The sequence below is a fragment of the Ammospiza caudacuta genome, chromosome 10, assembly GCF_027887145.1.
Source record: "Ammospiza caudacuta isolate bAmmCau1 chromosome 10, bAmmCau1.pri, whole genome shotgun sequence".
In the NCBI taxonomy this organism is placed as follows: Eukaryota; Metazoa; Chordata; class Aves; order Passeriformes; family Passerellidae; genus Ammospiza; species Ammospiza caudacuta.
Genome location: NC_080602.1, coordinates 11,734,696 through 11,761,351, shown reverse-complemented (window position 1 = coordinate 11,761,351; position 26,656 = coordinate 11,734,696). Strand labels below are relative to the sequence as shown.

Below are 26,656 nucleotides of genomic sequence, written 5' to 3'. Positions count from 1 at the left end.
GGAGAAGAAATACACAAGTGCTGGAATCAGCTCCAGCTACTCAGAGAAATTGCTGTAATATATTGTCCAGCCACAAACCAAGGCCACTACAGAAATTAAGGAAGGAAGTGCCTTGCCTGATATAGCAGCAATGAATATATTTGTTAGTGATAATACATCAGTTACCAGTCTGGGTAGAGGCCTTTCCCACAAGAAAGGCTGACACAGGGCCTTTATTAAAGAAGGTAATACCCAGTTAAGACACCTACTGATCTCATCTGATGAATGGTTGACACAATACATCATATATATGCAGGAGGGGTTTGAAAATAACAGAATAAGCTGAATGGTATCAGCCCACACATCTAGAAATACAGGTCCATTATATACAACCTGGAGATGACATTTTAATTAACATGTTCTCATGAAAATACAAACTGGAAGCCAAGTGGGAAGCAGCATATACCATCTTACTATGTTCCTATTTTGCTGTTAAAAGTTTAGGAAAAGAAAGATGGATACACCATTCTCCCATCAAGAGGTGGTAACTAGCCAGCCAGCTGACAAATGACTGACTCCTGGAAAAACTCTCACATCAGCTAAGAATGAATGGGGCATCTCACTGCTCTTGGTATTATTGACTCTGTTACTGCTACAGCATAGCTAAGGATAAAAATGATGGATGATCCGGATTAGTGGAAAGTTAACAAATCCAAAGGGAAGATAGTTTTCCTAGATTATACAGGAACAAGGCTCCCAATTCCTGAAACACCTGACAGGAAGGCTCTTGCTTTCTGGTGTCCATCAGATAAGGTTTATAATTTAACTGGGCAGAGGTAAGCAGAAGGACAGGTCTCATTGCCTTGATAATACCAGCTGCTGCTCAAGACTTAATACCAGTTGTTGTGTGATGACAGATAATAGTTTAAGAAGTAATAGTATACAATTAACATCACTTGTGAAGTGTTGACCCAGGAGTGATTATCCTTTCCCTGCTCATCCCCCTTCAAAGCAAACAGGGAGGGATGCAGCCAGTATTACAGGGACAGGATTGGGAGCCCTAAATAGTATAGATGTTGAAGTGCTCCTAAATAAACTAAGTGCAACAACAAGTGATTTAAGCATATTAGAGCACCCATTGCAATCCTCTCTTTTAGCACTGGGGACTAATCAATGGCTCTTGTCTGATATATTGCCTCTGTGGGAGAAAATTAATGAGAAAGACCACCAGCTGATTGGAGAGGCACTTGGAATAGTCCAGGGCAATCTTTCACCACACTCAACTGTGGATGCACTCCACACTGGCAGAAATTACAAGGGTAGGCAAACACAGCACCTTACCCACAGAGGTTTGAAAAGTACCTTGGGACAGCACAACTGGAAGAGAATTTCAGTCCTGGTGGTATTTTGCCAATTATGACCCCACTAACAACAAGGTCACAGTTTCTGTCTTAATAACAGTAATATGCTTCAGTATACAGCACATAGCAAATTGCTGCACTAAATCACAATACAATCATCCTCTTTCCCATAGAACATAGAGTATGGACACCATAGAGTGGACACAGGTGGCAAACAGTACATGGGAACAACAAGGATTCAACTGTAACACCCTTAAAGCCCAAAACACATCTTGACACTGAGTAAAATGTTTGTCATTTTGAAACACATGCTGATGAAATCCCTGCAACTGCACTTATATATATTGGAAAAGGATATGTTTTCTTAAGGGCCCTTTGTGGTTTGATATTAGGAGGTGATACTATTGCAGATACAAGTAATCATTTGAATATTTGCATTCGTAACTTTAGTGGAATTATAGGGTATGATTTTAATTATACAGCTCCTGTTACGTCCTGCCAGTTGTTACAGTCTAATTATACACTAGTTAAAGACTAGTTACCTACTTCAACTGGAATTAATCTTGATGCTGGTAAGAAAATTATCACAATATGATGACTTACATCAAGTATTAAAACAAGTATGAATTGATAAAAAGAAACTATCATCACTGTCCACCATAATGGAGATTAAATGTGTTCTGTGTACAAAAGAGGAAAAAGAGATGGAGAACACACTGGTGGGAAACTCTCCCAGGGTGGTCACCTACAGCCACAGGAATTCATAACCTCCTGCTCCACCCAGTGGTAATCCTACTAGCTTTGAGTCTATTAGGTCTGGTGCTTGTGATCATTCTGTATATAAGATTATGGAAGCTGATCATGCTTTTTGAAAGGCTTTGCAAGCTTTGCTAAATGTATTAGCAGGGATGCTTAATAAAAACAAAGGGAGGGCTGTAAAGGAGTAAAGGATATTAATTGCTTAGCATAACTTGCTTAGCATTAGTAGCTAAGATGTGCTGAAGCTTTAGGCCCCACTTTGAGCAGATTTCACCCTGCACAGCTTCTGCAAGGCTGCCTGGGTTAATTGCCAGGAGAGCAGGTTGTGTTTCAGCTATGACATTTCTCTGCATGTTTAACGTATCCCTATCATGGTTCCAATGTACTTCTGCATAGATGGGTGGGAGATGGGGGAAAATGAATAACAGGTTTTCTTTCAGCATGAAATTGTGAGAGTGTCCTCCACTGAGTGCAATTACTGTGTATGTAACTTCTGTAGGCTGGCTAATACTGCTAAGTATACTGGAGATTAAGGGATTTGGGGCTGTAAAGTCCATTTCATCCATCCAGGCCTGAGCAAGGCAATGAGGGCAGGGAAAAAGTCTTGCAGAAACCACTGGACCAAGCAGGGTCTGGCCTGCAGGTTCCATCCCCCCACATGCCCTTGCTGCTCTCAGACCTGTCCCAGGCAGCTCTGGGCTCTGTGGGGGACAAGAAGGAGGGTGAATGCAGAGGCCAGGGCCAAAGCACCTGCAGGCACATCCCAGGGCTGACCCCTCCCCAGTGGCTACCAAACCCAGCACACCCCATCAAGGACACTCCTGAGCCTATGCCAAGCACTGCTGTCATGTTCCTGGATGGCTGAGCCCTCCCCAGGGTGGCACATCAAGGACACAGGGGAAGAGCAAAGGACTTAGGCAGTCATGGTGCTGCTTCTGAGAGTGCTCAGCAGGCACAGGAGAAGAGCTGTTACCACTAAGCCAGAGACCTGATAACAACACTGGAGCATTTCTGCTTTGGCCCTGCCCCATGGAGAGGGAAGTTGCAGTGCTTCCCATGGGGCTGGACTGTGCTGCCAGCCCCCAGCCCTGCTGCACCTTGGCTCCTCATCAGGGACTGACCCGGGGGGTGCAGGCTGAGCTAATGGGGGAATACCCTACCCCAGTGCTAGAAAAAAGGGAGCCTCAAAAATAACTCTCCTACAGAGCCAGCATCCTGCCCAGAGGGGAAGCCATGGCAATCTCCCCCCAATTCTTCTAAGCCAGTGGAATATGAAGCAGAGCAAATACTGGGTTGTTGTGAGGGCATTGAGGAGTGAAGCAGAGCAAGGAGAGAGCTTTGAGTAGTAAAAGCTGCCCTTATGTTATGAGCTCAGACACAGCCTTGTGCATCCCCAAGCAGCAGAGGAGCCATCTCCACTTTGATCTGAGTTTGATTTAAAATGGAGCATCTCCCTCAGCATCACCCACGGGGCAGCAGTGCAGCAACCTCATTTTCCTCTGCTTTATCCTTTTTGCCACCTGCTGTGTGCCCAAGGTCCCAGGGCCACAAACTCTGGCTCCCTGCACTCCCTGGCCATGATGTTCTGGGGCACAGCCCTCAGCTGTGGGTGCATCCTGCTCCCTCTCTGCTCTGGGGTGGGGATGGGCCAGCACAGAGCCAGGGAAATGAGAACCTGCTGGGGCATAATGCCAATTCAACGCCCATTAACTTCCCACAAATCCTCCCTTCCATGGCCTTATCTTCCTCTGCCATATCCCTTTGCTCCCCCTCCTCCTCCTCCTCCCAAGCTAATGGTCCTTGTGGATGTGCAGACAAACTGTGCAGGTACTCTTGGCTGTGCCTGGGAGCCCTTCAGGGGCAGTATCTGCAGGAAGGTCTGACAGGAGACATCCCTGACACCCCTTGGTGACACCCCTGACACCCCAGGCACCCACAGGCCATGGGATGGCCCCACACAGCACAGCTCATGGCCAAATGCTCTCCTGCTCTTGCAGACTGAATATCAGGCTCTGAACCTTAAATTTTACAGCATGATCTATCCCACACCAACCCACATTGCCAGGAGATACCCCAAAGCCAACACCTGATCTGGATGCAAATGGTTGTTTAAACACCCCACACAGTCCTGTGCATACAGAATGGATTTACTGTCACTTCTTGTAAAATTAGGAAGGGATAAAACCAAACAGCTGAGCAGCAATGTCTGCTGGGCAGAAGGAGGAGCAACACCAGCCCAGCTCAAGGGCTTTGGCTAGACAGGGAGCTCCAGAATTAACACCAGCACAGCTCACCATGAGGCATCTTTGCTTGCAGCTCCTGCCCAAAGAGTGGATTTGACCTGGGAGCTCTCCTCACCCGTGGCAGCCTGGCAGAGCAATTTTGAATCAGCACTTTGTGGAAGCAGCCACGTTTCAGTGCTCCTTCACTGCAGGGCAGGACGGGCAGGAGGGGCAGGAGGGGCAGGAAGGGCAGGAGGGGCAGGAGGGGCAGGAGGGGCAGGAGGGGCAGGAAGCTCCCCTGGCAGGCCCAGTGAAGTTCCTCAGATCAACAACAGATGAAAAGCACTGACAGTGGAGCTCAGTCCAGCTGCCCTGGCTGCTGAGGCTCTCACTGCACTGCTGGTCTTGCAGGAATTCAGTGGCAGCACAGAGCCAACAGCAGCACTGCCACTGCCCAGGAACAGCCCAGGAACAGCTCCCCACCTTGTTCCCCTGGGAGCTGCATCCATGGGCTCACAGCACTGGTTTTGCAGAGGAGAAAGTTCTCCTTTTCAGCAAAGAGCCCATGTTTTACACAACAAATTGAACTCAGCCCAAGCCTTAGCATTCCACCAGAAACTGCACAGGAAGTTTGTGTCCAGCTTCCTACATGAGGAAGGGCTTTGGAAAACAGAGCATTCCTCAAGGCAGCAGATAAATGCTGGACCAGAGTTAATGCTGGAGCCTGGAATCTAAGCAAACTGGGACTAAAATAAGGTCTGACTGCTGGACAGTCACCAGGAATATTGCAGCAGCTGAGTTAGGAACAAGAGGAATACTCAGCCTTCAGGGATGTCAAAGGAAAGCAAGGCTGTTTCTGCAAAGGAGGTGCCACAAGAAACATCCCAGAGTTACAAGTGGAATACAACTGTGGAGGAGCTGGTTTCCACCAGTGCTCCAGAGCTGTGACATGGTGCTTGGGGGTGGCACAGCCACCATGGGCTCAGGTTTGGCACCAGCCTTTGCACCAGCCAGCAGGTCACATCCCTCTCCAGCCATGCTGAGGCTGTGGGACAGGATGGGAGAGGAAACGCATTTCCAAGCCCATTTCACTGCCCATGAGAGCTCATGGCATCCTTGTATCAGTAACCCAAACTCTGCAGGATCTCCCAGCCCTTCCAGTGAAGGGCAAGGAAAATTCTCCTCCATTGCAGCTCCCACCTTTTATCTTTAAAAACCACAACAGGCAAGGTTAAAAAAAAAAAAAGAAAAACATGACAAATAATCCAAGGAAAAGAATACAACAGCCTTTGAAACCCCATCCTACAGTTGAAAGGGAGGGATGGAGGCAAGGCAAGAAAGTCAGTGTAAAACCTCATTACCATCAGAAATCCTCTCTCCCTGCCCTTACCTCCCTGCTCATTTCCATATCACAGAGGACACAATACCTTTCTTCTCCTGAAAAACATCCCATTTTTGCAGAGCCCAGCTGTCCCCACCCCCAGCACTGACTTATGGAGCTGGGGAACAAAAGCCAGGCTCACACCTGCCCCGGCAGGTGAGGCCAGTGTGTGAATCTCCAGGCCCTTATCAGCCTCTCAGGAGCAGTTTTTACCATTATTATTATTATTATTAGTCTACTTTATCTTTTTTTTACCTTTAGCTTCAAGATCCTTTAGTCAGTCAAATTACACTCAGAGTACCAGAAGTGGCAGAAAATAAAGCATTATAAGGGGTTCAGGAAGTTATTTTCATCTCAAGGAGCAGGTAAGAAAGGTTGACAAGTCTTTATTCTGCTCTTATGGGATAATCTGTAGGTTCCCAGCTGATAGGGAGGAAAAAATTAAAAGCATCAGAAGAAATTGCAAGAAGAAGTAAAACTGAGGCCTCTGCATAAATTGAAGTAATGTGCAGCTTGGCTGACAGCTGAAAGCACTGGAGGGTGAAATGTCAGTGCCAGGAAGGAAAGGGGCGGCCACAGGGTGCGGGCAGGGCTGGACAGAGGGTGCTGGGTGCAGGGCAGGTGGGTCACTCAGCCCCCTCCAGCTGGTCTTTCCTTCATGCTAAGTGGGTCTGTCACATCTTTCCAGTCCAGAGCATCACTAACAGAGCAGGCGGGGAAGGGAGGGGAAGCAAAGCAGCTCAGCCATCAGTCGGCATCCCCCATGCTGCCCTGGATCGCTGGATTTGTCCTGCTCCTGTCTGGCTGCTCCAGTAAAAGCTACAAGCATCAAGTCAGCACAAGGAAAAATTTTCTGCCCAGACTTCAGGCTGTCATATTTACACACACAAGGCAGGGCCCTGGGAGCTCCCAGCATCCGCCCAGCAAGCACTGAATGCTGGACTGGGAGCTGGGAGCGGAGCCAAGGTACCAAGGAAGGGGAGAGGATCACAGGGAGATGCACAGAGGGGAGAGAAGAGGTGGGACCATCAACTCCTCTCTGAGGCATTGGCCTGTGGGGATTAGAGACTGATGCAGGCAGTGCTGGATGCCCAAGAGAAGCAGGGACAGGCTGCAGGCCGGCACGAGGTAGCGGGGTCCTGAACAGCACGGATGCGTTTGTGGTGTGAGACAGCCTTTCCCCCAGCAGAGAGTGAGGGAGTGGGATGCCTCTCCTCCAGGCAGGGTATGGGGGTCCGAGGCAGCCCCCTCCCAGGCCGGGGGACAGCCAGCCCCCTCCCAGGCCGGGGGGCAGCCAGCCCCGTGCCTCTCCGGCTGTTGCGCGCTGAGCCACGCGGTGCCGAGGCGGTGCTGTCACTGGTGATTGATGGCATGGTTCAGGAGGAAATAAATTCCCAGGCTTTTGCAGGAGGTGAACTGGGGGGTGTATCCATCTTAAAGATGCTTAATGAATGTGCCACAGCCCGCGGAGTGGCAGCAGATACATCTCTGCAGCCAGCATTCCCCACGCTGTTCCTGCCGAGGTTCGGGCACAATTTAACAGCTTCTTATTGATTTTATTTATGTTTCCCAGGCCCTGGCAGTGTTTAGATTGCCCCAGTCCAACAAGATCCCCATAGTCACAGAGGTGACTTGCACTTGATTTTCCCATCCTGCTCCTCAAGCCTGGGGACAAAACCTGATGTTTGGCCAGAAAAGATGGGAGTTTTAGGCTCTTTTTCAGCTTTAAGAAAGAGGATGATGATGCAGGACAGCTGGGATGATGGTGAGCACTGACACAGCACTGGGGCAAACACTGCTGCCAGCCACTCACATCACCCCAGCACCAAGCTCTGGGTTGTACCTTTGGAACTCAAAGCAAAATAAGGACCTTTCCAAAGACACCCTTGCAAACTTGGAAACTCCTAGCTTTTATGTAGCTTAGCACACCTTCATTTTCAAGGCAAGAAAAATGACAATCAGCAGTTCTGCATGTGACTTGGTTTTGTCATCCCTCTTTCCCTTAGGGAAAAAAAATGGAGAAAGAAAGAAAAGCAGCAAAGAACAGCAGAGACCCAGTTGACCTTTCCGGCTAAGAGACCTTGTCTGAATCACTGGATGGTAACAATGAATGAAATGCCAGTGCCCTGCCTTATAAATACCAGCTTCCTCTTGGGGTGAAATGCCATCTTCCAAGCATGGAAAAGCTGCAAAGAAAATGTCACCCTTGCCAAGGTGTGAAATGCCAGCCTGCTCCTAGATCCCCAGCTCAGCCATGGGGAGATGGGCAGGCTAATGCTGCTGGATCTCCAAACTCCTCCTGTCCAGAGCCTTCTCCAAAGCCCCATGGCATGAAGGGGACAGAACTTCAGTGTGGGACAAGCCAGAGCATGAGTCCTCCAGAATTACCTCCAGCATCTCAGCAGTGAGCATCTCACTACTGAGAAACGCTTCCTTGAGGATTTGGGTTATTTCCCTTCTCCAGTGGCTGTGAGTCAGAGGGCCACTAGGACAAACAAATCACCTTTCAGGAATGGTGGGACAAGCCAAAGCAGTTATTTCCAGTATTACCAGTGAGATGAAAAAACAATTGAGCATAAGGAGATTTTTGTCATCTAGAAAGTTTATCACAACCCAGACTCCTAGTTCCCAGCAAAAGCTGTTGTTGCTGGGTTTAATCCTATTTATTAAACATGGGAAATCATCCAACATACTGTCCTTGTGTGAAAAAATGCTTCCAATTAGGCTGGTGATATTTGTAATATCTCCCCTACCCTTCTCACGGCCACATTTGGCTTAATCAAAGCCACATTTTCCAGAAGCTCTTCCTCCCTTTTCCTCCCATTTGGCATCCTCCTACCCCAGTTTCCCAGTACCAAAGCCCCAGTACCAAACCTGTTCCAAGTCAGGGCAACACAGCAGGAGGGACAACTTGGACCATCTCAGGGAACTGCAGGGCTGCAGAAACGTAACCAAGCCTTCCTACCTGATGAAATTATGTTGGGAAATGAATGAAGTTGCTTTTTGTCTTCTGGAAACTGGAGCTGTTCTCTTTCCCCACACCCACACCTTCTTTTTTTTTTTTTTCCCATAAATGTGTGAAATAATTTCACCACCATTTTTTTTTCTTTCAGTTACTCCTCCTCCCCTCAGATCTCGCCTTTCCTGGCATTTGAAAATAGCTCATGAAAAGGAGGAGGAAGGAGGGGAATGAAAGGAAGTGTGTGGGGATGCAAGATGGAAGGGAAGGGAAAAATACATGAATACTGAAAATACATGTTTTTCAAAGCAAATCAGAATGGCTGATTGCTTCAACTCCAGAACCCATTCTGGGAAAGGGCTGATAATCTGGGGAGTTTTCTAAGGCTCTCTGCATCCTCTCAGTTGTTAGGCAACACCTAGGAAGAAAGTGGCACAGCACAGCTGCCTGCACCTGCCTGTACCTCATGTGCAGGCAGCCATCCCAGCCAGGAAAAGAGACCTTCCAGGGACCCAGGTGCCATCTGTGCTCAGAGCCAACCAGGATCACTCTGAATGGATTTTTTCTGACCTGTGCAACACTGGTGGCTGGAACAGAAATGTCTGGGAAAACCTCCTCAGGTTTGATACCCTGCTGGTGGAGCAGCAGCTCGGCCCCACAGGAGCCAGGGACATGGTGAGGGGAAGGGTCTCAGACACTCTGGCCTCAGAGGGGCTGCAGGCTGAGGGCTGGAGGGCTTTTTTTCTCCAGCCAGCACCAGGCTGATGACCAGGATGCCCTTGACTTGCTGGGCAAGCCATTAGTGCTGGAGCAGTTCCAGGGACAGGTTTGTGCCTGACCCCTCTCCCTTGCCTGCCTGGTGGAAGATCTCCAGGGGAAATGGTTTTAATGCATCAGCATCCATGTGCATCACATCCAGGGCTTTCCCCCAAGTGCTTCTCTGTAATGGATTTAGTCCTTGACCTGGAGTGATGCTGCTCTTACAGGTTCCCAGGGAATCAGAATTCCAGTTGCTCCACAGCTTTCTTGCCAGGAGAGCAGGGCAGCAGCACTGCAAATCTCCTCTCAGCCTTGGCAGTGGTGGGGCTGCCAGCACAGGGGGAGGGATGCTCACTGCTAGGGGAGGCAGCCAGGGCAGTCTTTCCCTCCCACACCCTACATCTCCATTTGATATTTCTTCTCTCCCTGCACAGCACCTTCCCCCTCCTTCCTGCTCCTGTTCTCTGGGGCCAAAGGCATGCTTTCCAGCTTTTTTCTTTAAAAAGCCCCTAAAACCAGCATGTCCCTAAACCACTGCATATCTAAAAGGGACTAAAGGGTTCATGTTTAGGAATTTAGGGGAAAAAATTTCATAGAAAGAATAATAAAGTACTGGAATGCTCTTCCCAGGGAGGTGGTAGAATCACCATCTCTGGATGTGTTTAAAAAAAGACTGGACATGGCACTTGGTGCTATAGTCTAGGTGAGGTGTTAGGGCATAGGTTGGACTCGATGATCTTAGATGGCTTTTCAGGCCATAAATCTCGGAGAGAGGCCGAGTGGGAATTTATGATAGAATTTGTTTTATTTTTGGGGCTGTGTTTTGTTCTAGGGGGGTTGGCAGGTTGCCATCTTAGAGGTCCCTTCCAACCTCATCATTCTGTGATTCTGTGATTCTGTGCAATGTTAGTGGTGGCACCAGGGGAATCTGCAGCTGGATCAGCAGCAGCAGGAAGGCTGGCAGCCACGGGCATTGCCAGCATAGCTGCTGTTGGAGCCCTGGGAGCCTTGCCATGAGCAGCACAGCTCTGCAGGGATGCACTGCCAAGTCCAGAGGATGCTTCCCATCCCCATCAGGAGCATGACAAGCACTTCTCGCCTTGACAGCGTCAGAAGCCAAGCAGGGAACCACGCCTCATTCTGTGCTACACACACCAGCACTGGGAAAGCCTTGGGCTGAGCCCTGGGGAAGTGGCAGCACACTGAGGAGAGCCCCGCTGCTCTAGGGGGCTTCTGGCCAGGCAAGAGCACCCCCACACCCCCAGGAGTGAAGATGGGGGGCTCTGCCATTGTGTGCAGCTCCCTCAGGACCTTGGAGGGGATGAGTTGACCAAACCCAACAGGCAGTGCTGCCCCAGCCCAACACAGGAGCCCAACAGGACCACCTTGAGATGGCAGTGGGACAGTGAACATTGCTCCAGCTGAACTCCTGAGCCCAGCAATCCTCTTCTTTCCTCAGGAGATGCCACCCTGTGATGCTCTCTCTTCCCACCCTCCCACAAGGACACTAATTTTTTCCAGCTGAGCTGAAGAACAAACAAATCATCACCCACTCCAAGTAGGTGGGCTGGCCACGGCCAAGGAGAAGATGCTTTGTGTTTGGCAATGGTCCACAGAGCTAAGTCAGCAAAGCCAGATGATAGGCAGTGAAGCCACCCTTTCCAATAACAGCACTGTGACACACAGATCACTCCTGCTCCAGAGGTCTCCAAGGGCTTAGTGTGACCTCCATAATCCCTGTTTCCAGCACACAGGAATGCTGCTTGCAAAGCTAATCATCTTCTAGGGCATCTTCATTAGCCTTAGAGCACTCTGCTTCTGGCCTCCTGCATCCCCACTGGAGGCCCTGGGCCATGTCTTGCTCTCGTGTACTGCAGTGTAAATGTGTGGATCCACACCTGAAATCACATGATGGATATTTCACTGCTGTCCAAACAGGCTCTTGGAGGCTCACAAGGCCACCACTCCTTTCACTTCCAAGGTGACAAGCCCACAAGGACCCCCAGCTCACCTTGTGGAGGTAACACAGTTCCTTCTGCACAGCCCCACCTTTTACCTCCAGCAATCTGCAGAAATCCCTCCTCTCCTGACCTCAACATGAGGCATTTCAACTACTGAGCCTCAAAATCAGACACAGCACATTTTACCCACACATCCCTGCATGCCACAGACCAAGAAGCAAACACTGAAATACACCTTAATCCTCACTCACAGAAATGCTCCTTCCAGAGCAGCAAATTATTTTATTATAGGAAAAGTCCAACCAGGGACCACACTGAAAGCCCTCAAAAGCCATGTGCAAATAACCACACATTAACAGCCAGGCAGGCACTGGAGAAGGGCAGAGCAATGTAGGCTTCATGTGGAAACACCAGCTCTGCCCAAGGCATGGCCAACACTGGGTTTTCCATGTAATCCTGAGCCCCCCATCCTCCTTCCTGCTCCCCAGCACCTGCCAGTGTGATAGAAAGGGTCCTTTGATCCCTTTACATTTTACTCTGCTCTGGGGCTGCTCACAGGGCTGTTCATGGGGGCAGCTCTCTCTAGTCCAGCCCTGAGAGTCCACACTCCTCTGCATCAATGTGGGAGCATCAAAAGCCTCCACAGGCTTCAACACAGAGTCCCACAAGTGTTTTAGCTTGGCCAAACGAGATTTTTCCCAGGAAATGAAGTTTTGATGGACATTTTCCAGCCAGCCAGCTAGTGCCTGCCAGCACTTGCACTGCTTGGGTGTTCCCCAAGGGTCTGGAGCAGACCTGGCACAAGCATAAAGGAGCAAATACTGGCTGGGAGGAGACTGGCTGCAAAGCTGGCAGCTCAGCCTTACAAAGCTAGGCCAGACATGGGGTTTCCATACTCCACAGCTCCCAGCCCTGCCAGGTTCTTCACTCAGGATGTAAGAGGGCACGACAGCCTCGGATGAACCCAGCTCTGCCATCGCCACTGGCCTTGGATGTGGGGCTGATTAGAAGGATTAAAAACCAATTCAGCAGTGGGCAGCAGGAGGGATGTGCTGGCAAGGCCCAGGCTCACCAGCCTGTGGGATGCCATGGGAGATCTTGAAAGGAAAGAAAGATCTGAGCGGGCATCGCTGCCCAGCTCCTCTCTAACAAGGGACAGGAACAATCCGCAGCTCTCAAAGAGCTCCCAGATGAAAGCAGCTCCATCCCCAGGATCTTGTTATTATTTCACAGATGTTTCTCACATACCTTTTCTTTACTGTTATTTTTCTATGGTTAGTCATTGCTCCAGATAAATGGGGCCTCTGTGGCTGCAGGCAGTGGGTGGCAGGAAAGGCAAGGCTGCCCATGGCTGAAACACACAAACACCACTGCTAGGGATGTTAAAATGTGCCATCAGCAGGTATACCTTGCACAGGACCTCAGTTCACCTCCCCAGCTCCTTCTGCTCCTCACCAGCAGGATGGGCTTTGCAAAGGCTGGTTTCTCTGGGAATTGCTAAGAAATCCCACCATGAAAAGCATTAGCAAAGTGCAAAATGTTGTGACCCAGCCTCTGCCTCCGGGCAGGATTGCTGTAAGACAATCTGAAATCCAGGCTGAGGAGATCCTGCCTGCTCTGCCCCACATCTGGCAGTAAAAACAAAATCTCCCCCTCCTTGAAAAGGTAGAGCTACTAAAGGGCAGGAGACAAAGCTCTGTCTTTGCAAAGCAGCCCTGAGCAGGACAGGCTGAGCCAGGGTCACCGGGCAGAGGGACCATGCAGAGATGGGTTGACTTCCTGCTCTAAGCTGGGCACACAACCTGGCCCTTGGCCTCTCCCAAAGCCTGACTGAGCTTTTCCAGGATTAGTGTGATGGATAAGTGACAGGAGAACACTGAAAGGGGGAAAGGGAAAGGATTAAAAATAGATTCCAGTTTTGTTTCAAATATTGTAAAATAAAAGGTCGTGCAGCAGCTATTGTGGAACCAAAAAGCACGCTCACATCTCGGGCTGCGAGGCAGCTCAACAGCAGATGTATTTTTCATTAAAAGACTATTTAATATTGCAGGTTCCTGCTGAAGACCTGCTTTCTTGGTTCTGGCTGATTGCCAGGGAGACACTTCTTCCCCTCCCTTGCCTGGAGGAGCAGGGATTTCCTCCCACAGCCCTGAGCAGTCCCTTTTGCACATCTCCTTGCCCTCACATCCCCAGGAGCATCTCTATCCCCCACCAGCATCCCCAAGCACTCACCCAGCACTGCAAGAGAGCCCCCATCCAGCACACAACCCATGTATCATAGCATTAACCTGGCAAGCAAAAGTAAACTAGAAACAAATTATCAGGCATTTTTAAAAAGACAAAATAGAGAGCAGGAGCAATCCCAACTGCACAAGCCCAAGGACAGGTGGTAAAGGGAATTCCTTTCCCTCTAATGAGAGACATCTAGACTTTGTTAACTCAAACTTTCTCATTTATCACCTTTGCACTGCCTCTGTCTGCCTCATGGCTGTCAGGCCATGATGATGTATGAAAAGCAGTCATTTATCCCTCAACATCTCACTCAGTACATACAATGTGCTGTGGGAATGGATTTACCCCACGCCCAGTTCAGCTCCCAGCACAATAAGGCTAATTTAGATGTTTAGCCAAATCCTCCTTTCTCCTCTGTCCTCCTTTTATTTTATTTTAAAGCCAGCAGTGCTGGGCTCAGCAATTGGAAGTGACAAGCAGCTGCAGGCAGAACACAGAGTGAAAGCTTCTCCTCTCCTGCCTGCTTCTCTGCCTGTGATGTCTCCTTGGGCACCCACCCCAGGTACTGGCACCCTAGGGGGCTGCACTGGAGCACCTGGTCCTGCTTGTGGTATTTTCTGGGCTCTGAAAAGCAGCACAGGAACCACCAACACACAGAGGCATCTTAGCAGTGGGGCTTAACACTGCAGTGGCCTCTCTGCTCCCCCTTGAGCTGGCTTTGGTGTCCCCATGTTTCCCAAACACGCTGTATTTGGTTGGAATCATATGCAGAGTGCTGGCTCTGCCTCCCACGCAGCTGTTGATTGTGCTGGGCTCTGTTTGTTCGAGATTTGCAAGAGGGGAGGAGGGAGCAGCAGGCAGCTCTGCAAGTGGATCCGTGGCTAGATCCTGCCATTTTCAAAAATTAAAGAAATTGCCATTAATTAATTCTTAAGTAATTAACAAAGGTTTCAACACTGAGAGATGCAAAATGCAGAGAAGAAAAAAAAGGACAAAACTCCCTGGCTGCTGGACACATTTCTTCTGGTAGAAAAGCTTTTTTAGGAGATTAAAAACTCCACGTTCAGATGATTTTGGAGGAGGCAGGCAGAGCTGCAAGCCCTGGTGGTGCCACCCCCATGGGTGCTGCCATGGGTGCTGCCCCCATCCTGCTGGCTCCTGGTCCTCCATCCCATCCCATCCCATCCCATCCCATCCCATCCCATCCCATCCCATCCCATCCCATCCCATCCCATCCCATCCCTCTCACAGGGACAGCGCCTGCGATCAAAGGAGCTGCCCACCAAAGTCCCCAGGACTTGTGGCTTGCTGGAAGAGGAAATATCAAACCTGCCTGGAAATCAAACAGCAGAGCCAGAACAGAGGGAAGAAAAGAAGAAAACACAGGAAACGAAACCTAAACTGACACCCTTTGTAATTGAAAACACCCAATGCTGAGAATCACCGCTCAGGGGACAACACGGCTCCTGCAGAGGAAATCCAAAGTGACTCCGGCCCCGGGCCATCAGAGAGGGCCTGGCATGAGGACTGTCACTGCTCTCAGCTGCAGGTTTCTGGCCACAAGCTCTGAGCACGCAGATGCCACTGTGTGTGTGATTAAAATCCTGCGACACTCATGCCAGGAGGAGCGGAGCAGGCAGCCCGTGGGCTCTCCCACCACCAGCAGTGGCAAGGCAAACACCTCCCTGGGGACAAGAGCATGGCCACTGGAAGAAATCTTCCTCAGGGGTACCCAAAGCTCTGATGGAGCCCAAATCTCGTGTTTCAGCCTTCAGGTGCTGTTCTCTCTGCTACCCAGCTGGGAGCAATGAGCAACGAGCCAGAGAACCCTGCTCAGAGGTTCCAGCGAACCAGCAAAGCACAGAGGAAAACCAGCCAAAAGCCCCTGAGGATGCAGCTTCCATGGCTCACTATACCTCATTTGAAGGCATTATATTATCCTGAACTGTAATGAAAGCCATGTAAAATAATAATAATAATAATAATAATAATAATAATAATAATAATAATAATAATAGGAGTTCAAATTGAAAATGGGATGCCATTTCTCTGCTCATCTCTGCTGTGATCTCTTGCTAATCTCCAAGTGGAAGCCATACTTTAAAAATACTCATGTATGCCAGGCACTCTGGAAACAAGACCTATGGCAATTTACCACAAAAACCCATACAGGAGCTAGAAATCACAGGCAACAGAATGCATTTGCAGTCCTACTGGGAAGACCAAGGAGGGTAGAAACAGAAAGTGAGGAAGGAAGGACAAGGCACATGCTCAAGTTCCCTACCCCAGTCTGACCAGTCTGGGGCAGGCACCTCCAGAGCAGAGCAATGTGACATCCCTGGAGTGCATAGGGCGCCAACAGGGACTTCACAAAGGCTTCTCAAGCCCACAAAGGAAAAGCATGGGAGCTCTTACACATGACATGAGACTTTCCACCCTGCCCTGCTCACAACTGGAGGGTTTGCTGCTGGGCTGGACCTGAGCACAGGGAGATGGCTGCAAGCAAAGCATTCACAGCCACTGTCCTCAAGCAGCCCCTGCTGCCCCCATGGCTCCATCCCCAATGTCCCAGAGGCAGCACCGTGGCATGGGCAGGGATGGGAGATGCTCTGCAGGCGGGCAGCCATGGGAGCTGGCACTCATCCTCCCTACCCAGCTCCGTCCCAAGCAAGACAGTGGAATTAAGCACAAGTTATAATTAAGACTGGATGTTTGAAGAGAAACATAATCTCCGTTCCGTGGGATTCGCCGGCACAACAGTAATTAACGTCTCATTAACATTTGCCTAATTAAGCAGTTTATGAAAGTGGATAGATTTGCATACTGCTCCACTTCAGCTTCAGTGCATCCAGTTATATCCAGGCACCAGAATTAACCCTTCCAGGGCATTTCCAACCAAGTTCCAAACCCTGCAAGTCTTCCCAGCCTCTCCCTGTGAGGACACAAGCTGCTGTCGCTGCACATCTCACTGCACAGTGCTACCCAAAACCTGGTAAAACATCTCTCCATCACCTCTTTTCTAGCCAAACACTTCCTCCCTATTACTTCTTTTCCAGACAAACCCATCCTAAACCTCTCCAAATTTCTCCATTGGTTATCTCTTTTTAAATCCCTTAACTGGTTTCAACGTTTTCCCCTAAGTCCTCAACACATTCATAAGGAAGCAAAGAAGATCTGTAAGAGTTTCTGAAGATAGGGAGAAATATCTCCTAAAACATTTTGTGCTACACTCATTCCCAAATGTTCTTTAATGTTTAAAAACAATGACTTCAAGATTAAAGAGATGCTCCAAATTCTGAACACTGGTTTAAAATCAGGATGCAACAGGAGCTTCCAAAAGGGTTTTACCATAGGGAATATGTTCCCTCTCTTTGAGAGTCCTCCTGTCATTGAGAGGAAAGGCAAACCAGCAAAAGCAGTGACAACACCCAGATGATGCCCTGTCCCTCTTGGGGACAGCAGGACACCATTCCCAATGGATCCTGGAGCAGCCCATCAAACAAGACACATCACACATGCACCCCCTTGGCAATGAGTCACTTGAACTGCTGGCCAGAACATTTTCCATTGCTAATAGCGCCCTTCTCTTCTGATGCTGGATTAGTAAAGCTGCTGCATCCATCACACACTTAAAAAGATCATGTGCAAACCTGCCTCCCCCTGGGGCAGCTCCTGGGGGGCGAAAAATGAGCTCTCCAGTTAGTGGTTAATGCTTGGAGACCAGATGCAACTTTCCAGCAAATACAGTGGGAAAGAAAAATTCATGACACAGCCTTTCATTGAAAATCAATAAAGCCCAGACCTGCCTGTGATGTAGACACTCAATTTATTCCTCGCTCAGCTCATTGCATCTTCACCACCAGCCCTCTCACATCAGTCAGGTCCTTGCTGCAGGACACAGTGTCCCTGCCCACCTCTGGGTCATGGCTCTGTGTCACCAGAGCTGTGTTAGCATGGGGCTGTCACCTCCCTGAGCCTGGCAGTCACAGGCCATGCTCCTGTGGCTGTGATCCAGCCCCACAGCATCCCTCCCCACAGCATGTCCAGGAGTGACAGCCCAGCTGTGTCCAGTGGCAAAAGCAATTCCAGAGTTTCCTTCCATCTCCCAACGGGTTCCTACAGCTACAGCACACACTCTGGATTTGCACTTGGAACACCTCTGTCATGAAAACACATCTTAATTTTCCCCTCTCCCCAGCAGCCAAGAAACCTTCCTGAAAGTGATGATGGAACAAGCCATCCTCCTGAGCCAAGTTAGGACATCCTCCAGTCCTGCCTGAGTCCTATCCACAGGAATCCCATAATTTGTCCCGTCCTGCTCCCCCTTCCCCTCTGAGGAGGCTTTGAAATCCATGTGAGACACCCAAAATCCCTGCAGATTGAGGTGTTAGCCTCTGCCTTTAACTATTTTTTCTTCCTCTCCAAATCTCCCTGACAATGCAGAAAATAGTCCCAGAAAGGAGGGGGGGGTGAGGGGATGGTTGTGTCCCTGAGCTTTTCCCACCCCCAGCTAGTGGGGCACCTCAGAATTCTGGGGAGATGGAGAAACATCCTTTCTGATGCTGGGCTGTCATCCTACATCCCTCCTGCAGCCAAATCCTCACTGGATTCAGAATAGCAGCTGAGGGATGCAGCAGGGGAGAGGCAGCACTGTCTCCCCTCCCTCTATCTCTGCCTCTCCTCCTGCAGGGCTCCCACACTGCCACCCTCACCCGGAGCCACCACAGCAGGACCCAGGAGCCGCCCAGACACCGGGGTGAGGAGCTGATGGCAGCCCAGCCCCAGAGCGGCTGCCTTTGGGCAGGGCTGGCTGTGAGCAGAGCTGAGGGCAGCTGGGGAGGGTGGGTGCCCTGCTGTGCTGGGGGCTCGCCCGGGCTCTGCAGCACAGCCTGACCTACTTTCCCTGGCGGCACAGCCACACCAGCCGCAGCGGCAGCGCGGGGTTTCTTTTCTCTCTGCCACATACACACGGCTTCTTCAAAACTGCCGCTGGCATCACAGTGGGGTCCCCTCCGTGCCACCACCTCGCAGCATTGGCTGTCCCCTCCCTCACCTCCAGCCAGTCCTGCTGCCTTTGAATTGGTGCCCTACACTTTCCCAAAAAATTCACGGCACATCTCAGCCAAGAGGAGGATTTATTGATCGTCTTATCTGTGTCTAATCCCAGCCGGAGCGCTGCGATAAACGAAGCCGGCTAAATAAAAAGCTTTCCTGCAAGGTCTCTGTGTCGAGAGCAGCTGGCTGCTGGCAGAGGGCAAAGTGGGGAGCAGCCCCCAGGGTCCCCAGACCCACCTGTGCAGGGAAGAGCAGCCCATGATGGCAAAGGCCTTGAAAGAAGGAGTAATGTGCTGGGAACGTCCATCCAAAACTGAGAACAGGGGTGGGGCACAAACCAAACCCCAACTACTCCATCTAATCGATGGTAAGCAGTTTAAATGCTCTTTCACTGCAGTTCAGGGAGCCCTAATTCCAGGCATGACCTGAATCTCTTTAAAAAGAGAAGGGAGGGGAAGCTGGCAGGCAAGGAGTGGAGAAAGCCAGAAATGCCAGGGATGCTAATTTGTCCCTGTTTCCTCTCTGCAGAACAGCATCTGGGAGAAAAAGCACCTGCTAAAGAGAAGGGATCCCCGCGGAGCAGAGATCCGGAGGCGCGTGCTCGCAGCAATCCCTGTTACCCAGCCTGGACTTGACGCAAGAGCAGGATGATGGATGCTTCTGTCTTTGTGAGAGCAACCTGGGGTGCCAATGAGCACTGACAAAGCAGCCCACCCCAGCACAAGGAGGGAGCAGGGGAGCTCAGTCCAAATGCAGTGTGGCTTTATCCAGGTCAGCTGGTGAGCCTGCTGGGAAGCACAGGCTATAAAAAGCACAGGCAAGATGCTGGGATCATCCCAGAGCAGCGAGGAAGAAGTGAGGATGGCCCTGTCCTCCAAGGCAGCAGTGCCAGGGTGGCAATGGGCTGCAGAGGATGGCACTGGCCACACAGGACCATGGGCAAGCACCTTTCTCCCTGGGATTTCCAGAGCAATGGTCCGTGAGACAGCACTGACTAAGAGTTACTGCTGGCTCTGCAGAGGGAGATGGGGTGTGGAGGAAGGGGGACTGAGGAGGCCAACAAGGCAGGGCTGGCAGATGGAGAGATGCAGTTTGGCACCCCCAGCCCTGACCGAGGAGGTGGAGGTGGAATTGCCATCCCCTGCATCCTTCTGTGCCTGGTACGCAGTGGTTGTGCTCCTTCAGCAGGGAGATGCCATGGGGAGCACCAGCCTGGGACCCCATTCTGTATGGAAGCACCAGCCTGGGACCCCATTCTGTATGGAAGCACCAGCCTGGGACCCCATTCTGTATGGAAGCACCAGCCTGGGACCCCGTTCTGTGTGGAAGCACCAGCCTGGGACCCCGTTCTGTATGGAAGCACCAGCCTGGGACCCCACTCTGTATGGAAGCAGACATCCTGGGTACACTGGAATGGGGACAAATCCACTGACCAGACAAGCCTGTCATCTCAGCCTGTTCCTGGAAAAGGCACATGCATGTGGCCAAGAGCTTTCCTCTAGCTCAGCATGGCCCCAAATCTCCTACACACAGTGGACAGAAGCAGGGCTGGCTACACTGGGCTTTCAGCTCAAGCTGTTCCCACCCTGCTGCTCTCCTGCCACCCAGTGTCATGGCATTCCTACTGCTCTCCCAAGGAGAATCACAAATCTGCCTGCAATCTCTCCTTGGAGGCCTGAGCTTTGCCAGACCCTCTGGCAAGCCCCACAGACCAAAGGGTTAATGGGTGATGAGGGGGAAAGGCTGTGATGCCTGTTCCCCACTCCCCACCCCGTGTCCCCCTGCAACAGGACCTGGATGGGCAGCAGTCACTGCAGCCCTGCCCCCCAGCCCCAATTTCAGTAGAACCTGGCAGGGCACACAGGGAGCTGTCAGGCCCTATCATGACTCACACAATCATTTCTGCCTTCAAGCCAGGAAAAAAAAAAAGACATAATAAAAAAAAAATCAGACAAACGTTTGAAAAACTGGAGATAAACAGAGGAGAGAGGAGATGGAAGCAGCTAATGAGGTCCCTGGCCCGGACAAGAGGTGCAAGGAGAGCACAGATGCTCCTTGGCCGGCAGCGATCCCACCCGTCGGGCATAAGGAGCACTCCAGGGACAGCCCTGCCTGGCACAGCCCTGGCAGCGCCAGCAGGGACCCCTGGGCAGCTCCAGGGAGCCATCCCCAGGCTGGCAGAGCAGCCAGCCCTGGGGTAGGACCCCCGGCAGCCCTGGGGCAGTGTCTGCACAGCCACACAGAGCAGAGGATCTGCACAGCCATACACAGCACAGGGAGGGCACAGGATCTGCACAGCCACACACAGCACAGGGAGGGCACAGGGATGGCACAGGATCTGCACAGCCACACACAGCACAGGGAGGGCACAGGGATGGCACAGGATCTGCACAGCCACACACAGCACAGGGAGGGCACAGGATCTGCACAGCCACACACAGCACAGGGAGGGCACAGGATTTGCACAGGATTTGCACAGGATCTGCACAGCCACACACAGCACAGGGAGGGCACAGGATCTGCACAGCCACACACAGCACAGGGAGGGCACAGGATCTGCACAGCCACACACAGCACAGGGAGGGCACAGGATCTGCACAGCCACACACAGCACAGGGAGGGCACAGGATCTGCACAGCCACACACAGCACAGGGAGGGCACAGGGAGGGCACAGACACACACAGCACAGGGAGGGCACAGGGAGGGCACAGACACACACAGCACAGGGAGGGCACAGGATTTGCACAGGATTTGCACAGGATCTGCACAGCCACACACAGCACAGGGATGGCACAGGATCTGCACAGCCACACACAGCACAGGATCTGCACAGCCACACACAGCCCAGGACCTGCACAGTCACACACAGCACAAGGATGGCAGGATACCCTGGCCCAATGGAAACCTCACTGAGCTGCAGTGAGCAGACTGGGGGCACTCCCAGATTTATTTTTCTCCCCCTGCTCTATGAAACACCCATAAATTCTCAGTCAGGAGGAAGCCAGAACCCCAAGCCTGTTCCCATGTAGACCCCCAGCTTCCCTGTGACTTAGCCAACCCCTGCCCTAGGGACTGAAAAAGGAGAAAAGCCGAAAAATCTTGATTCTTACAGCTAAAACCAAATGTGTCACTTCAGTAACAAATTGGCCTGCCTGCCTGGCAGAAATTGCTCTGTTAAAATATATATCCATATTATTCTTTTTGAGCTGCCTTTCCCAAATCTGTTCAAGAATGGGGAGGTTTTCAAGTCCCCATGGACAGCAAGTCTTTCTGCTCCCTTCCCAGCACCCAGCAAGGTAATTATCTGCCAGGAGCCCTGGGCTGTGCCATGGCTGGTTACACGGCTAATTAGCAGAAACAAGCCAGTCCCCTGGGGCACACCAGGTCCATCCCCATCCCTTTCTGCCTTCTTCCTCCTCCTCACCCTGGAGGGCACAGAACAGCATCTTGTGTTTAGCACCAGGAGGGCCTTGTACTCCTCCCCTGGGTGCCAGAGGTACAAATGTACTGCCCACCTGAGGGACAAGGGACAGAAGGACCCAGGAACACCTATTGCCAAGAAGATGCTCTTGCCATGAGTCTACCAGGCATGTAAGGACACCATGGAGAGCACAACTTCTGCTGGTACCAAGAGACTTACAAAGTGCATAACTTAGAATCTGTTTTAGCCTCTTCTGGAGGGACACCTAAGAACTGGAGGCTTTTCAAGTCTCCTCCTCCCAAAATGAAAGGAAAAAAGCTCTGACCTTGGAGACATTTAAATCTCCCCCCAAGGACTTCTCTAGTTTTTGCTCCTCACTAGTTTTCCTGTCTCCTCACCAAGCAAAAGCCACATTGCAATAAGCCATTGGCTTTGCCAGGAGAAGGGCAGAGCTGCACACTGCCAGAGTGAGCGCTGGGAGGCAGGAGTGGCACAGGAGGCAGGAGTGGCACGGGAGGGCACGGGAGGCCGGAGTGGCACGGGAGGCAGGAGTGGCACAGGAGGCAGGAGTGGCACGGGAGGGCACGGGAGGCCGGAGTGGCACGGGAGGCAGGAGTGGCACGGGAGGCAGGAGTGGCACAGGAGGCAGGAGTGGCACGGGAGGGCACGGGAGGGCACAGGAGGCAGGAGTGGCACGGGAGGCAGGAGTGGCACAGGAGGCAGGAGAGGATGGGAGGATGGGAGGCAGGAGTGTCATGGGAGGCAGCAATGGCACGGCACGGGAAGCAGAAGTGGCACGGGAGGCAGGAATGGCACAGCACGGGAGGCAGGAGTGGTACGGGAGGCAAGAGTGGCAGGGGAGGGCACGGGAGGCAGAAATGGCACAGGAGGCAGGAGCAGCACAGGAGGCAGGAGTGGCACGGGAGGCAGGAGTGGCACAAGAGGCAGGAGTGGCACAGGAGGGCACGGGAGGCAGGAGCAGCACGGGAGGCAGGAGCAGCACGGGAGGCAGGAGAGGCACGGGAGGCAGGAGAGGCACGGGAGGCAGGAGTGGCACGGGAGGCAGGAGAGGCACGGGAGGCAGGAGTGGCACAGGAGGCAGGAGTGGCACAGGAGGCAGGAGTGGCACGGGAGGCAGGAGAGGCACGGGAGGCAGGAGTGGCACAGGAGGCAGGAGTGGCACGGGAGGCAGGAGAGGCACGGGAGGCAGGAGTGGCACGGGAGGCAGGAGAGGCACGGGAGGCAGGAGTGGCACGGGAGGCAGGAGTGGCACGGGAGGCAGAAGTGGCACGGGAGGCAGGAGTGGCACGGGAGGCAGGAGTGGCACGGGAGGCAGGAGCAGCACAGGAGGCAGGAGTGGCATGGGAGGCAGCCACGGGCAGCGCTGGGAAGATGCCCCTCATGCACGTGATGCGTCGGGAGGAGCATCCCCCAGTGCCTGGCCCAGCGAGATGGGAGGGAGCAGTCAGAGCCCAGCCACCCTGGCAGGATGGCTCCAGGCTGCCAGGCTGCCACACCATCATCCTCCTCGCCAGCAGCACCAATGGGAGCTTGATGGAACGTGCAGACAGGCGTGTTCCCCTCCCTTTGATCACGGAGCGCACACATGGATCGCTGATCTGAGGAACGCGGACGGCACCTTGGGCTCTCCAGATTTACACCCATCCCTTCCCAATGCTTCAGGATGTCCAAGGCCCCACCACCAGGAGCAGGGACCTTGGATCCCAAGGGAGCAGCAACAGCAAGAACTGGGGCTGTTCTCAGCATGTAAGCTGAGAACCAGCACTGAAAGCTCCCAACCTTCACAGCTGAAGCTACTTATCCAAAGCTATACCAGGACTCAGAAAGGAACTCCAGATCATCACTCCAGGGGATCCAAGACTCTGCTGGACCACACACACAGGTTGTTCCCCATCCCTCAGAGTTCCCTGCTTGGGCTGGATATCCCACCCTGGCCAGGGAGCCCTGGGTAGGGCTGAAATAGCCTTTAGCTAGCCAGTGCAAGCCCAGAGCTTGTGTGTTCCCAACGTCAATCCCTGCCCACTGCCTGCTTGCTTCAGCTTCCCCAGGAGATGCAGAAGGGAATGAGGCTGGTCCTGCATACCAGGGCTTCCCCACAGAAAGAAATCAGTGGGGCATCTCCTGCTGTTAATGGGCAGGATCCCAGGCAGTCCCTTGAAACACCAAAAGTGGATTGAGCACAGGACTCATTCCCATCACCATAAGGAAGACAGGATTATCCCCCCACTAACCCCCCTTTTACTGCAAGACTCTGGGGCCCCCAAATGTGTGGGGCTCCTCAAAAGCTGCACCACCCCAGCTGGACAGGAGGAACAGGCACTCACCCGGGCGCCGTTCCTGGGTAATTCAAGCTCCTCTTCCCATTCCCCCCACTCAACCAAGAGCGAGACCAGCTTGCAAGCCAGCGCCCGCTGCTCCACGCTCACCTGTGCTCTGCCCCTCCGGAGAGCGGCTTGGAGCTGCTCAGCCTTTGCAACAAACTCCCTTCCGCAGCAAGACATCAGCCTTTGGGTGCTGCCTGCCCCTTCCACGCGCTGGCTGCTCTGCCTGCCTTGGGGATTTTTTTCCTTTTTTCCCTTCCACCCCGTAGCGTTTTGAACGTGCAGATGCCCCAGCTTCTTAAAATTCAGCCTGGGGGCGTGGGAAGTGTTTTGGAACATGCCCAAGCTGTCTGCTCCGTGCGTGCACGCTGCTAAAAACGATCCACCTACTGCCCCCATCTCCTGCACCGCTTGTCAGCGCCGCCGTGCCTTTCCAAAGATAAGCAAGTTTACACACGCAGCCCGGGAGCAAAGCCCCGGGAGCAATCCCATGGGGCAGGGGCGAAATTCTCTGCTCAGGCACCAGGCAAACCTTCCATGTAGCAGTGGACAAGGAGCAGGTGTCCTTGCACATGCTAGGGGGGTGAAATGAGATCTTTAAGGTCCCTTCCAACACAAAGCACTCCATGATTCTATGATGGACAGCCCTGGGAATGATGCCCTTGAGCCAGCACTACCTCCATCCCCCTGCATCACAGCGAGGATGGAGCATCACTTCTGGCACAGGGAGAACAATGACAAAAACCAATTTACTTGCTGTTGAAGGATGCAGTGGCAGGGGAACACAGCCACCCTCATTACCATGGGGGCAGTGTCATGGGCTGCACTATGAGAACATTCAGGACACCCAGCTCAGCAGCCCTGCCTGACAGCTGAGCATGTGTGTGCCAGCACGGTCCAAGGGAGCGTAACGCATCTCCTCCCCAGCAATCCTCAAGGGCTCCACCAACAAATAATCGAGCTACAGAGATTTGACAAATTAACCTGTTAAACATTGCTGGCAAAGCCCAGCTTGTCTGAGACACCAGCAGGCAGCTCTCAGTGGGGCACCCAACCAGGGTAACGGAGCAAGGCCAGCACACACCAACTCAGAGCCTGGCTCCAGCCACCAGCATGTTTAAAAAAAAGGGTGTATAAACCACTGAGGCTGGGATTTGGTCAGGAGAGATGGGCTGAGCCCTCCTGCCACATGCACAGTGTACAGTGAAGGCTCTAGGTCCCCAAGAGAAAAGGACAGCAGGGACAGCTCCAGCCCAACAACCTGGCTCTGGATTCCAACACAAGCTGCTCAAGTGACAAGGTTGCTTTTTCTTTTGCTTTTAAATCCCTCTGGCAATCTGGCCTTCAAGTGCTCATCAATCCATTCAGGGCCGTCTCCCCCCCACCACATCACTGCTCTGCAAATTTGACTGAAATTGATATTTTCCTATCAGAAACATGAATTTTCAAACACACAGAACATTGGATTTGAAAGCTGACTTTTGTTGGGAAGGTGCCTGTCTCTTTGTTCACAAAAGGGCTCATTTTTCCTGGAAAAAGGCCCAGATTTTGAGTGAAAGATCAATAACATGCAGAAAACGGGTCCTTTTATTTAATTTTGCCATGATACTAGAAAGAAAAGAAAGAATCCAATGCTGAGACTGAATGATTTCAAAATATTTTGCATTTGTTTACCCCAGTGCCATGCTGGAGCATCTATTCAGAGGAACTCAGTGGGAAGGATGCAGCCTTTGGGGCTCCCCTAGAGCATCCCTTTATCACCTGCTGGTACCCCACTGGGACAGCATCCCTGGAACTGCTCCAGTCCATTTTTGGGGGTATTATTAGAGATTTAATTGCTGCTTCCTCTGCCCTGCCTTGTCCAAGGAGTTCTCTCACCACAATGTTCAAGGGTGACCTTCTGCCTACACTCATTATGAGCAAGGGTGAATCAAACTTAAAATTGCAATTACAGCCAGGGTGGGGGGAATAAAGGAAAAAAAAAAAAAACTACACCACGAAGACACAGCATTCAAGATGCCGTGCAACAGTCATGACATGCTGCATCCTCCCCATCCATATGGGGGAAAACTAACACTTTGGCAAATTTATGAGGATGTGTGAAAGTGATTATATATTCCTGAAAATATCTCAAGTGGAACGGCCTACCTGGCATATTTTGTTAGTCATGAAACACGCTCCTTCCACCGACTGTAGTTTGTGGCTTTCCATCTGCTTAAATACT

General features: G+C 51.8%; 1 protein-coding gene across 1 annotated transcript in view; it reads right to left on the bottom strand.

Moving 5' to 3' along the window:
• Positions 1-24,643, bottom strand: part of LINGO1 (leucine rich repeat and Ig domain containing 1) — a 129,361-nt gene extending 104,718 nt beyond the window's left edge. Inside the window, exon 1 of the mRNA XM_058811492.1 lies at positions 24,538-24,643. The gene's annotated coding sequence lies outside the window, so the exon portion shown is untranslated. The remainder of the gene's footprint in view (positions 1-24,537) is intronic.
• Between the last annotated feature and the right edge of the window lie 2,013 nt (positions 24,644-26,656).